The 13,126-nt window shown below is 39.3% G+C and overlaps 1 pseudogene; it reads left to right on the forward strand.

Annotated features, from left to right (window-relative positions):
* The first annotated feature begins 5,342 nt into the window (after positions 1 to 5,342).
* LOC127681991 (high mobility group protein B1-like) lies at positions 5,343 to 6,006 on the forward strand (annotated as a pseudogene).
* Positions 6,007 to 13,126: the final 7,120 nt, after the last annotated feature.

Raw genomic sequence — 13,126 nt, forward strand, 5'->3', positions numbered from 1 at the left:
TTTCTCATGCTTGAATTAAACATCTCCTTATGAATGATGAAAACATTTGCTCAAACAGTTTCATATCACTACATTTTTCATTCATAGCAGATATACTTAGTTTAACACATCTATTGAGGAAAAATGTAAGGTTTCTGGGTTCATTTGATTAAACCCTATTAAATTGTGCATCTGTACCATTTTTTAATTACCATAACCCCAGAACTTTGTTTAGGGCCTGAAAACCATGGGGACTCATCTTCTATATATTGATGGCTATATTTAACAAGTTATTTTCCTCATTCTGTCCCTCCCACCTTTCAAAACATAACGAGAAAATAGACATTACTAAGTGCATTGAGATAAAATTGAATGTGTGTCCTGTTGTTCCACATTCTAGAAGAGTAATGCCTTCATAGACAGCAGTGAGAATTTTAATCTTTGCAGACAAAAGCTTTAATGATAAAGACCTTTTTTTTGGTTTGACACTTGGAACGGTAGAGAAGTGGCCCTTCTCATCTTAGTCAGAAATTTTCCAGAACATTTCCCACAAATAATGAACTTCTGGCTTGTAATAAATGAATAACTTTGAAACTGGCCCCAAATCACTTTTCTTCAGCTTAAAAAAGACTTGGAAACAATATCTCTTTAATTAAAGCACTGAACAATGCATGCCTTTCTCTGCCAGCTGAAGAGACTCTTTGCAATGAGGAATTTTATTTTGCTCTGAAAACTGTGTCGCCTTATAGAATTATAATGAAATGTGTTCAAATGCTTAGCCCAGAATGAAATGGGCTCACAGTAGGGTAAAGGGCTCATATTTGAAAAATTTATCTTTCACTTTTCTCTAAAGTCTTGTTCAGAGTTCTCTCTGCCTGTCCATCAGGACAGATGATTGGCAGAGCAAAAGATACAACTCCTGGGCTAGAAAAACTTTAACATTCATTAAAAATTATCATACTTCATATGAATGTATGTTTTATAATAAATGGGAAATAATGGGCTTGGTAGAGTAGAGAGAGAAGACAGAGTTTCTTAAAACCATGGCCCTGCTTCTACCACTTTCTCTATTCCTAGCCCCCATATTCACATGTAGCTTTCCTTTTGGTCTAGTGAAAACAAATTTCACCTATTCCATGTAGTTTTCTTAGTTTTTATTAGATGAAAATGTACTTCATGCTAATTGTCAATAGTCTGCCAATTCTATGATCTGTGGCTACTATTCTAGGAAAGGTATAAGTGAAGCATTGATTTTCGTCTAGTCTGAAACACCTTTTGGAAGTATTTCACAAATTATTGTATAGAAATTATTACACAGATCGATGCATTTATTATCCCCAATTCACATATGATACCTATATCATGTCCTTACGTATCCTGTGGCTAAGTCAACCTACAACTAGTACTCTTATAAAGAACTATAGAATTGTAAATGCCTATGTGATGGAAAGGCTTGATCCAGCATTGTAGGAGAGTACCAGGACAGAGAAGTAGGAGGGGGTTGATTGGAGAACGGGCGAAGGGAAGAGGGCTTATGGGACTTATGGGGAGGGGGAACCAGGAAAGGGAAAATCATTTGGAATGTAAACAAAGAATATAGAAAATTAAAAAAAATAATGTTTGTATCTAGAACTAATCCAAGAGAATCTGCATCTATGCCTATGTTTGTTAATACAAATAAAGGTCTTCGGAGAATGCCTATTTCCAGTAGCTTGTCATATGAAATCTATATAACTTTTGAAGTTGATGTGTGCTTTAAGGCAAAGATGGTACTACCTATGACCTACAAAGTGCAGAATAACAAAAGGTGAAAAATAACAATGTTTGCCCCTAAATAAATGCATCTCTCTGCAATGTATGTTGCTATGGTTACAAGAACTTTGGTATTATGACAGTGGTGAAGATATTACATTTGATAAATATTAAATTCCTTACCAATGCTGTACTCTCTGCCAGACTTAGAGTGGAGTATATTTGATTCAAAAGAAATCTGTGATATTATAGAGTCAATAGATTCTGTGTCAATAAAAATCTTCTTTTTCTACTATCTCAAAGACGAGCAATATTGGAAATCTAAGTAATCAGGGTAGATTTTGAAAGTAATGTCAGTAATGATATTCTGTTTTGGAATGTGTAGATTATGGTAATGATAATGATTTAAGTAACATTGGAGGAAAATGGAAGATAGTATAATGTTTTAGTGGGTCTGTTAAAAGAATGGAACTGGGCCAAATATTAGGAAAAATGCTGCATATTATAGAACTGGAGAAAAAGCAGGAAAATAAATTCTAGAGAGGTCAGTGCAACAGCTTCGACTGAGAAAACCACTTCATTAACACACTGTAATGTTTTAGTTTCCTTTAATATTACTTGAAGGATTATGTTGACTCTAATCTACCCTTTCCCAAAGTGGAATGTAATTACTCACACTGCTCCTTCTAAACTATCCTAACAGATTTCCCACATTGCTCTTTTTTGAGATAATAGGAAGAAAATTCCATAGAATTTACTGACTGTGAATCCCTTAGTCTAAAGAAAAGCAATGATCTCAAAGAGCATTCCACATATTAAGTCAGAAGCCATCAAGAGACGATCCTGAACCATTGCTAAGTTGTTTGAACTTTCAAGGAGACAAATGCCTGATTCTACTGCTCAGATTGTATTGGGATTTGAAAGGGAGGCTGAACTATTTCAAGCTTTCCAATGATCAGTTTCAATTTTGAAAGGCTTTGAGGAGATGAGAACTCAAAGAGAGGTGTTAATGCTTTTGACAATAAAGTGAAAATCATTTGCAGAATTTCTGGCAGATGTCTGAAAGTCTGTGGACTGCATGGCCCGGCATGCTGCACTGAGATTCATGGAACCCTGGGTGAAAGCAGGAAGCAAGGCACTAAGACACTGGGCAAGTGTTCAGTGAAGCCTTTGAGGATAAATGCAGATTTTCAAATCCTCCTGGATAGGCATCTGCCTACCCATGCACTGTAGGCTTCCGATCTTGGGGCTCTGGCTCCTGATGAGTTGTAGAGACTGTTAGATATGGGTGTGCTATTACATTTGCATCATTCACCTATGGGCTCTTGTGATTTTCTTCATTTTTTATTGGACCAAATGATTAGATGAAGGTGAAGTCAATCATGTCTAAAATAATTTTTTCAGGCTGTACCTTCTTCATTGGAACTGTCAGAGGACTATCAATCAGATCTCAGTTAGCAGATGTACATCTCTGGAACATATGAAGCTTTGGAACTGTATCCCAAAGATGACCCTTTTCTTTAACCATAACTACTAGAATAATCTGGATTTATTTATTTTTTTTTATAATTTTCATCTGTAATTTATTTGGAGGTAAATGTGTGCCAGTGTTGAAGTGAAGCGTCAGAGCCTCTTCAATTTTTAACCACTAATTACAGTTTTTTAATTTTATAAATATTTTCATTAATTATTTTATACACTCCATATTTTATTCCCCACCTTGCCAACTCCTATCCATCCTCTGACTGTTCCACATCCCATACCTCCTCTCCATCCCCTGTCTCCAAGTGGATGTCCCCATTCCCACCCCACCTGACCTCTAAACTCCCTGGGGCCTCCAGGCTCTTGGAGGTTAGGTGAATCATCTCTGAATGAACACAGACCCAGCAGTCCTTTATTCTATGTGTGCTGGGGCCTCATATCAACTGCTGTATGCTGCCTGTTTGGTAGTCCAGTGTTTGAGAGTTGGGGGGTCCAGATTAATTGAGACTTCTGGTCCTCCTAAGGGTCGCCCTCAGCTTCATTCAGCCTTCCCTAATTCAACAGCAGGGCTCAGCTGCTTCTGTCCACTGGTTGGGTACAAATATCTGCATCTGACTCTTTCAGCTGCTTGTTGGGTTGTCTGGAATGCTATCATGCTAGGTCCCTTTTTGTGAGCACTCCATAGTCTCAGTAATAGTGTCAGGCCTTGGGGCCTCCCTTGAGCTGGATCCCACTTTGAGCCTGTTGCTGGACCTTCTGTTCCTAGGGCTCTTCTCCGTTTCCATTCCTATAATTCTTTCAGACAGGAACAATTATGGGTCAGAGTTATGACTGTGGGGTGGCCTCCCTCTCCCTCATTTGAAGCCCTGTCTTCATGTTGGAGGTACGATCTTTGTGTTTAGCCCCAGCATGTGTGGGACCTGGGGGAATATTATTAGTACCTCTTTCATATTTCCCTCTTTGCTTTAATTTTTTGGACACATTCACAACCTTGAATTTCTAATCCTCTTTCAAAACAATCTCTCACCTTATTGATCTAAGGCAACTTTTTATTTTAATTTTACTAGAATCAAAACCTTTTGGTTTTCAAATTTGTATATATAAGAACTCTGTAAACAATGCTTTATTTTCCAATTGTGACCTTAATTTTCACATATAATCACTCTTTGTAAGTTATATAATCTATATTATTTACAAGCTTTGAGAGATTATCAGTGTGATAAAAAGCACATTTCTCAGAAATTTTCTGTACCCCTAGCCACCGTATGGCTGCCTTTGTGTTCCTTGGTACTCCATAAAGTTTTGGCCCACACCTACTCTCATGATCTGTACCTGTCATCATCATACACACACAGAGTCACCAACTACGCCTGTCCTCACCATCTTCACCCTTCTTTATTTTCTATACCCACCCTCACAATCAACCACCCAATTACAATGCCCTAAAAGAGTGATTTTTTTTTTTTTAGTTTCTGAAAAACATCTTTAATATTAGGAACATATGACCACCTTACTTAAATGACAAATGATTGTTTTGCAAAGTTAAAACAAGCAAACAGAAGCTCATTGAATTCCCACCAGTGAAAACCTTGCGAGGCAAAAGAAGCTTCTCTACTTCCACATTTAAAGCAATTCAAGAGGGTTTGTTTCTATATTTATTTTTGTTCTTTGGGGGCAGAGTGGGAATGGAGAGACTTAGTTATTATCCATCACTGAAGAGGGAACCTGTTCTGTAAGCTGTCCTCTCTCTGTTGTCCCATGACCACTTCTGGCCTTTCCTGTCTGTGTCTGTGTCCCTGGTGTGGTCTCTGGTAGCAAGCACCACATTTTCATCTCTGCCCTGAACACAGATCTGGTACACCAACCACACTGTCATAACTTGTGTGGTCCTATTGAGGGTCTGATAAACTCTATGTGTAAACTAGGGGTCAATTTAGTTTTTGTGACCTTCATTGAAAAACTATAGGTAAGTAGACACAAAAGTGAATGATTCCCTCAAAAAGTAACCATAACAAATTATGCATTAAAAAGCTAGCATACTGATTGCAGTACATTGAGCTCCACAGAGACAGCACCGGGGCAAGCGAGAGCCGGACGGGCACTGGATGACCCTGCCTCGCAGAGGAAAATCAACTAAACATGGGCAAAGGAGATCCTAATAAGCTGCGAGGCAAAATGTCCTCATATGCATTCTTTGTGCAAACCTCCGGGAGGAGCACAAGAAGAAGCACCTGGATGCTTCTGTCAACTTCTCAGAGTTCTCCAAGAAGTTCTCAGAGAGTTGGAAGACCATGTCTGCTAAAGAAAAGGGGGAAATTGAAGATATGGCAAAGGCTGACAAGTCTCATTATGAAAGAGAAATGAAAACCTACTCTCCCCTCCCCGCCCCCGCCACAAAGGGGAGACCAAAAAATAAGTCTAAGGACCCCAATGCACCCAAGAGACCTACTTCTGCCTTCTTTATGTTCTGTTCTGAGCACTGCCCAAAAATCAAGGGCGAGCATCTCTGGCTTATCCATTGGTGATGTTGCAGAGAAACTAGGAGAGAAGTGGAACAGCACCGCTGAGGATGACAAGCGGCCCTACGAGAAAAGGGCTGCCGCGCTGAAGGAGAAGTATGAGAAAGATATTGCTGCCTGCAGAGCTAAAGGAAAACCTAATGCAGCGAAAAAGGGGGTGGTCAAGGCTGAGAAGAGCAAGAAAAAGAAGGAAGAGGAAGATGAGGAGGATGAAGAGGTTGAGGAAGAGGAGGAAGAAGAGGAAGACGAAGATGAAGAAGAAAATGATGAATAAGTTGGTTCTACCACAGGTTTTTTTTTTTTTTTTTTTTTTTTTTTTTTGTCTATAAAGCATTTAACCCCCTTGTATGTGACTCACTCCGTTTAAAGAAAAAAAAAAAAAGAAATGTACGGCTATGTAAGATTTGTTTTTAAACTCTACGTTGTCCTTTTTTGTATAGTTAACACACTACCAAATGTGTCTTTAAATAGCCCTGACCTAGAGGCATTTTCAATAGCCACTAACCTTGCCTGGTACAGTCTGGGGGTTGTAAATTGGCATGGAAATTTAAAGCAGGTTCTTGTTGGTGCACAGCACAAATTAGTTATACATGGGGACAGTAATTTAGTTTTTGTTTTTTTTCTTTTGGCTTTATTTTTGGGTTTCATTTTTTATCTTCAATTGTCTCTGATGTGGCTTATACAAAGATAACTGTAGTTCTGTTAACTGAACTCTGTTAATACCACTCTGTAACTGCAAAGAAAATTGTGGCTGTTTTGTTGACATTCTGAATGCTTCTAAGTAAATACATTTTTTATTTAAAAAGCCTAACATACCACAAGCATTTTGTCCTTTATTTTGATATATTCTCCAATTGCCTTGTATATGATAATAATTTTAGAATATCATTAAACCATACAGAGTAGAGAAACAGTAGAGTTGATAAAATGTAGGATTTCACACACAAACACACTCTCTAAAATAATACTCGTAAAAAATATACCTTGACAATAAATTCTATTTTGTATTGCTCTACATAAAACAGACAGGGAATTGGGGAAACTTCTGGGTTAGTCAGTTTTGTCATTATAACAAAATACCTGGGATAAGCAACCTCAAAAATGAGAGATTGTGACAGTTCCTAGTTTCAGTTCATGGTCACTTAGCATCGTCATTTCCATGTGAAGGTAAACATCATGGTGAAGAATGTTTGGTAGAACATAGTCGGTCACTTTATGGTATCTGGGAAGGAGGGGAAGAATGAGAGAGAGGGCAGGAGCAGAAGGAGGAGGAAGGGGAGGCGGAAGGAATCACATCACCATCTTACTCCAGGGTTCTCCTGCCTATGTTTTGAGAACACACCCTACTCCAATTAGAGTGTACCCCTGAAGTTTCTACCACCTCTCTCAATAACACAACTAGCTGAGGAACAAGCCCTCAAAACAGGAGCTTTGGGGAACATGTATTCCAAATTCAAATTAATGTTTTCCACCAGAAAGGATATGGCAAAGATCCAGTTTTTCTTTTTGCAGTGTGACACAAATGGGAAGAATTTTCCAAACATTAGTTTTAGGTGCTGTGTATCTCCAAATTGTTCCTGTTGTGCTTTTTTTTTTATTCGATATATATTTTATTTACATTTCAAATGATTTCCCCTTTTCTGGTCCCCCACTCCTGAAAGTCTCATAAGCCCCCTTCTCTCCCCCTGTTCTCCCACCCAACCCTTCCTACTTCCCTGTTCTGGTTTTGCCTTATACTGCTACACTGAGTCTTTCCAGAACAAGGGGCCACTCCTCCGTTCTTCTTGTACCTCATTTGATGTGTGGATTATGTTTTGGGTATTCCAGTTTTCCAGGCTAATATCCACTTATTAGTGAGTGCATACCATGATTGATCTTTTGAGACTGGGTACCTCACTTAGTATGATGCTCTCCAGCTCCATCCATTTGCCTAAGAATTTCATGAATTCATTTTTTCTAATGGCTGAATAGTACTCCATTGTGTATATATACCACATTTTTTGGATCCATTCTTCTGTTGAGAGATACCTGGGTTCTTTCCAGCTTCTGGCTATTATAAATAGGGATGCTATGAACATAGTGGAACATATATCCTTACTACTAGGGAATCCTCTGGGTATATGCCCAGGAGTGGTATAGCAGGATCTTTCTGAAATGGCATGCCCAGTTTTCTGAGGAACCGCCAGACTGATTTCCAGAGTGGTTTTACCAATTTGCAACCTCACCAGCAGTGGAGGAGTGTTCCTCTTTCTCCACATCCTCGCCAACACCTGCTGTCTCCTGAATTTTTAATCTTAGCCATTCTGACTGGTGTAAGGTGAAATCTCAGGGTTGTTTTGATTTGCATTTCCCTAATGACTAGTGAAGTTAAGCATTTTTTAAGATTTTTTTCTCTGCCATCCAAAGTTCTTCAGGTGAGAATTCTTTGTTTAACTCTGTATCCCATTTTTTAATAGGATTATTTGGTTTTCTGGTTCTAACTTCTTGAGTTCTTTGTATATATTGGATATTAGCCCTCTATCTGATGTAGGGTTGGTGAAGATCTTTTCCCAATTTGTTGGTTGCCGATTTGTCCTCTTGATGGTGTCCTTTGCTTTACAGAAACTTTATAATTTTATGAGGTCCCATTTGTCAATTCTTGATCTTAGCGCATGAGCTATTGGTGTTCTGTTCAGGAACTTCCCCCCTGTACCGATGTCCTCAAGGGTCTTCCCCAGTTTCTTTTCTATTAGCTTCAGAGTGTCTGGTTTTATGTGGAGGTCCTTGATGCATTTGGAGTTGAGCTTAGTACAAGGAGACAAGGATGGATCAATTCCGCATTCTTCTGCATGCTGACCTCCAGTTGAACCAGCACCATTTGTTGAAAAGGCTATCTTTTTTTCATTGGATGTTTTCAGGCCCTTTGACGAGGATCAAGTGGCCATAGGTATGTGAGTTTATTTCTGGATCTTCAATCCTGTTCCATTGATTTGCCTGCCTGTCACTGTACAAATACCATGCAGTTTTTAAAACTATTGCTTAGTAGTATTGCTTGAGGTCAGGGATACTGATTCCCCCAGAATTTCTTTTGTTGTTGAGAATAGTTGTAGCTATCCTGAGTTTTTTGTTATTCCAGATGAATTTGAGAATTACTCTTTCTAACTCTGTGAATAATTGAGTTGGGATTTTGATTGGTATTGCATTGAATCTGTATATTGCTTTTGGCAAAATGGCCATTTTAACTATATTAATCCTGCTGATCCATGAGCATGGGAGGTTTTTCCGTTTTTTGAGGTCTTCTTCTATTTCCTTCTTTAGAGTCTTGAAGTTCTTGTCATACAGATCTTTCACATGTTTGGTAAGAGTCACCCCAAGGTACTTTATACTGATTGTGGCTATTGTGAAGGGTGTTATTTCCCTAATTTCTTTCTCAGCCTGCTTATCCTTTGAGTATAGGAAGGCTACTGATTTGCTTGAGTTGATTTTATAACCTGCCACTTTGCTGAAGTTGTTTGTCAGCTGTAGGAGTTCTCTAGTGGAGTTTTTTTGGGTCACTTAGGTAGACTATCATATCATCTACAAATAATGATAGTTTGACTTCTTCCTTTCCAATTTGTATCCCTTTGACCTCCTTATATTGTCTAATTGCCCGAGCTAGTACCTCAAGTACAATATTGAAAAGATAAGGAGAAAGTGGGCAGCCCTGTCTAATTCCTGATTTTAGTGGGATTGCTTCAAGTTTCTCTCCATTTAGTTTGATGCTGGCTACTGGTTTGCTGTATATTGCTTTTACTATGTTTAGATAATAGCCGTGAATTCCTGTTCTTTCCAAGACTTTAAGCATGAAAGGATGCTGAATTTTGTCAAATGATTTTTCAGCATCCAATGAAATGACCATGTGGTTTTTTTCTTTGAGTTTGTTTATGTAGTGGATTGCATTGATAGATTTCCATATATTGAACCAACCCTGCATCCCTGGAATAAAGCCTATTTGACCATGGTGGATGCTCGTTTTGATGTGTTCTTGGATTTGGTTGGCAAGAATTTTATTGAGGATTTTTGCATAGATATTCATAAGGGAAATTAGTCTGAAGTTCTCTTTCTTTTTTTCTTTTTTTCTTTTTTCTTTCTTTTTTTAAATTTTTTAAAAATTGTATATATTCTTTATTTACATTTCAAATGATTTCCCCTTTCTTTTTTTTAAATTTTTTTCTATATAATTTATTTACATTTCAAATGATTTCCCCTTTTCAAGCCCCCCACTCCCCAAAAGTCCCTTAAGCCCCCTTCTCTCCCCCTGTCCTCCCACCCACCCCTTCCCACTTCCCCGTTCTGGTTTTGCCGAATAAGAAGTTCTCTTTCTTTGTTGGATCTTTGTGTGGTTTTGGTATCAACGTAATTGTGGCTTCATAGAAGGAATTGGGTAGTGTTCCTTCTGTTTCTGTGTTGTGGAATAGTTTGAAGAGTATTGGTGTTAGGTATTCTTTGAAGGTCTGATAGGATTCTACACTGAAGCCATCTGGTCCTGTACTTTTTTTTTTTTTTTTTTTTTTTTTTGGTTGGAAGGCTTTCTATGACCCCTTCTATTTCTTTAGTGGTTATGGGACTGTTTAGATGATATATTTGGTCCTGATTTAATTTTGGTATTTGATATCTGTCTAGGAAATCCTCCATTTCCTCCAGATTCTCCAGTTGTGTTGAGTATAGGCTTTTGTAGTAAGATCTGATAATTTTTTGAATTTCCTCAGTTTTTGTTGTTATATCCCCCTTTTCATTTCTAATTTTGTTAATTTGGATACTTTCTCTCTGCCCTTTGGTCAGTCTGGCTAAGGGTCTATCTATCTTGTTGATTTTCCCAAAACAACAGCTTCTGGATTCGTTGATTCTTTGTATGGTTTTCTTTGTTACCACTAGACTGATTTTAGCCCTGAGTTTGATGATTTCCTGTCTCCTACTCCTCCTGGGAGAATTGGCTTCTTTTTTTCCAGGGCTTTCAGGTGTGTCATTAAGCTGCTAGTATGTGCAATCTCAATTTTCTTTTTGGAGGCACTCAGAGCTATGAGTTTTCCTCTTAGCACTGCTTTCATTGTGCCCCAAAGATTTGGGTATGTTGTACCTTCATTTTCATTAAATTCTAAAAAGTCTCTAATTTCTTTCTTTCTTTCTTCTCTGGCCAAGGTGTCATTGAGTAGATTATTGTTCAGCCTCCATGTGTATGTGGGCTTTCTGTTGTTTTTGTTGCCATTGAAGACCACTCTTACTACATAGTGATCTGATAGGAGGCATGGGATTAGTTTGATCGTTTTATATTTGTTGAGGTCTGTCTTGTGACCAATTATATGGTGGATTTTGGAGAAGGTACCATGAGGTGCTGAGAAAAAGGTATATTCTTTTGCTTTAGGGTGAAATGTTCTATAAATATCAGTCAAATCCAATTGGCCCAAAGTTTCAATTAGTTTTACTGTGTCACTGTTTAGTTTCTGTTTTCCTGATCGGTCCATTGAGGAGAGTGGAGTGTTGAAGTCACCCACAATTATTGTGTTAGGTGAAATGTGTGCTTTGAGCTTTAGTAAAGTTTCTTTTATGAATGAGGATGCCCTTGCATTTGGCACATAGATGTTCAGAATTCAAAGTTCTTCTTGGTGGATTTTTCCTTTGACCAGCAAGAAGTGTCCTTCTGTATGTCTTTTGATGACTTTGGGTTGAAAGTCAATATTTTCTGATATTAGATTGGCTACTCCTGCTCGTTTCCTGAGACTATTGGCTTGTAAAATTGTCTTCCAGCCTTATTGTGTGATGAGAGGTATTTCTGCTCAGGGCCAGTCTGTTTGGAGTTCTGTAGGCTTCTTGTATATTCACGGGCATCTCTCTCTTTAAGTTGGGAAAGTTTTCTTCCATAATTTTGTTGAAGATATTTGCTGGCCCTTTCAGCTGTAAATCTTCACTCTCATCTATACCTATAATTTTTAGGTTTGGTCTTCTCATTGTGTCCTGGATTTCCTGGATGTTCTGGGATACAAGCATTTTGTATTTTGCATTTTCTTTCACTGTTGATTCAATGGTTTCTATGGTATCTTCCGCATTTGAGATTCTTTTTTCCATCTCTTGTATTCTGTTGTTGATATTTGCATCTATGGCCCCTGATTTCTTCTCAAGGTTTTCTATCTCCAAAGTTGTCTCCCTTTGTGATTTCTTAGTTGTTTCTACTTCTGATTTTAGATCCTGGATGGTTTTGCTTAGCTCCTTCACTTGCTTGTTTGTGTTTTCCTGTAATTCTTTAAGAGATTTTTGTGTTTCTTCTTTCATGACTTCTGCTATTTGACTCACTTTCTCCTGCATTTCTTCAAGTTTTTTTTTTTTGTGTGTGTGTGTGTGTTTGTTCTTTATTGGCTTCTATCTCTTGAGCCTTATTCTCCTGAATTTCTTTAAGTGATTTTTGTGTTTCCATTATACGGGTTTCTAGCTTATTCATGTTCCCCTGTATTTCTTTAAGAGATTCAATTATGTCCTTTTTGTGTTCTCCTAGAAGCATCATGAACAGTGCTAATGTGCTGCCCTCCTCTTGGGTGTCCTTGCAGCCCTAGTGTGCTTTGCCCCAGGTTATCTGTGTGAACCAGGCGGTGCCTGTTTGCTCCTTCAGTGAGTGCTGATGGTCTATGCTGCTGTGGGACCTTTTCTGAGTGCTGGTCCCTCTGCTGGGCAGCCTGTCTCCCAACCGGGTTGGTGCACACAAGGCTAGCCTAGCTGCTGAAGCCCTGAGTCTAGGCAAAAGCCTGGCAGGCTAAGGCCTGAGCAAAGTTCCCCTCCGGCTGTGACTGTTAACTGGTTCTGTCAGGTGGCCAGGATTGTGGTGTGCAAGCGCTCCCTGAATGTGCCGGGAGAGTCTGCTAGGCTAACATCTTCCTGGCCAGGTTGGCACACTGATAGCCCACTAAGCAGCCCAGGGCCTGGGGGCAGTCCAAGGCCTGTTTGTCTTAGACCCCCGCTATGTTAGCCTCAGGCTATGACTCTTAGCTGACTTTGCCTGCTAGAACTCTCTGGCATCCCGTAGGCAAAATGGTGCACTGGGCAGGGCAATCAACCTCCTGGTCGGGTTTGCATACCGATGGCCCCCCTCCCCCCCAACAGCCCAGGACCTGGGTGCACGCCAATGCCTGTCCGGCTTAGACCCCTGCGATGTTTGCCTTGGGTTATATTTGCGTACCTCAGTCTGTCTGATTTCTCTGGTGCCCGAGATCCAAGATGGTGGAGAGACTCTCATAACTGACTGGTGGGAGGAGTTCTGATGTAGCTTCTGTGAGGTGTGAGGCGTTGTAAATCCACTGCTGCTTGCAGCCCGGCTGGCCAGTGAAGGTCAGTGGTAGCGGGTGCAAGGCCTGCCTGTACCCGGTCACCTTGGTTCCACTGCTGATAGC

The sequence above is a fragment of the Apodemus sylvaticus genome, chromosome 1, assembly GCF_947179515.1.
Source record: "Apodemus sylvaticus chromosome 1, mApoSyl1.1, whole genome shotgun sequence".
Taxonomy (NCBI): domain Eukaryota; kingdom Metazoa; phylum Chordata; class Mammalia; order Rodentia; family Muridae; genus Apodemus; species Apodemus sylvaticus.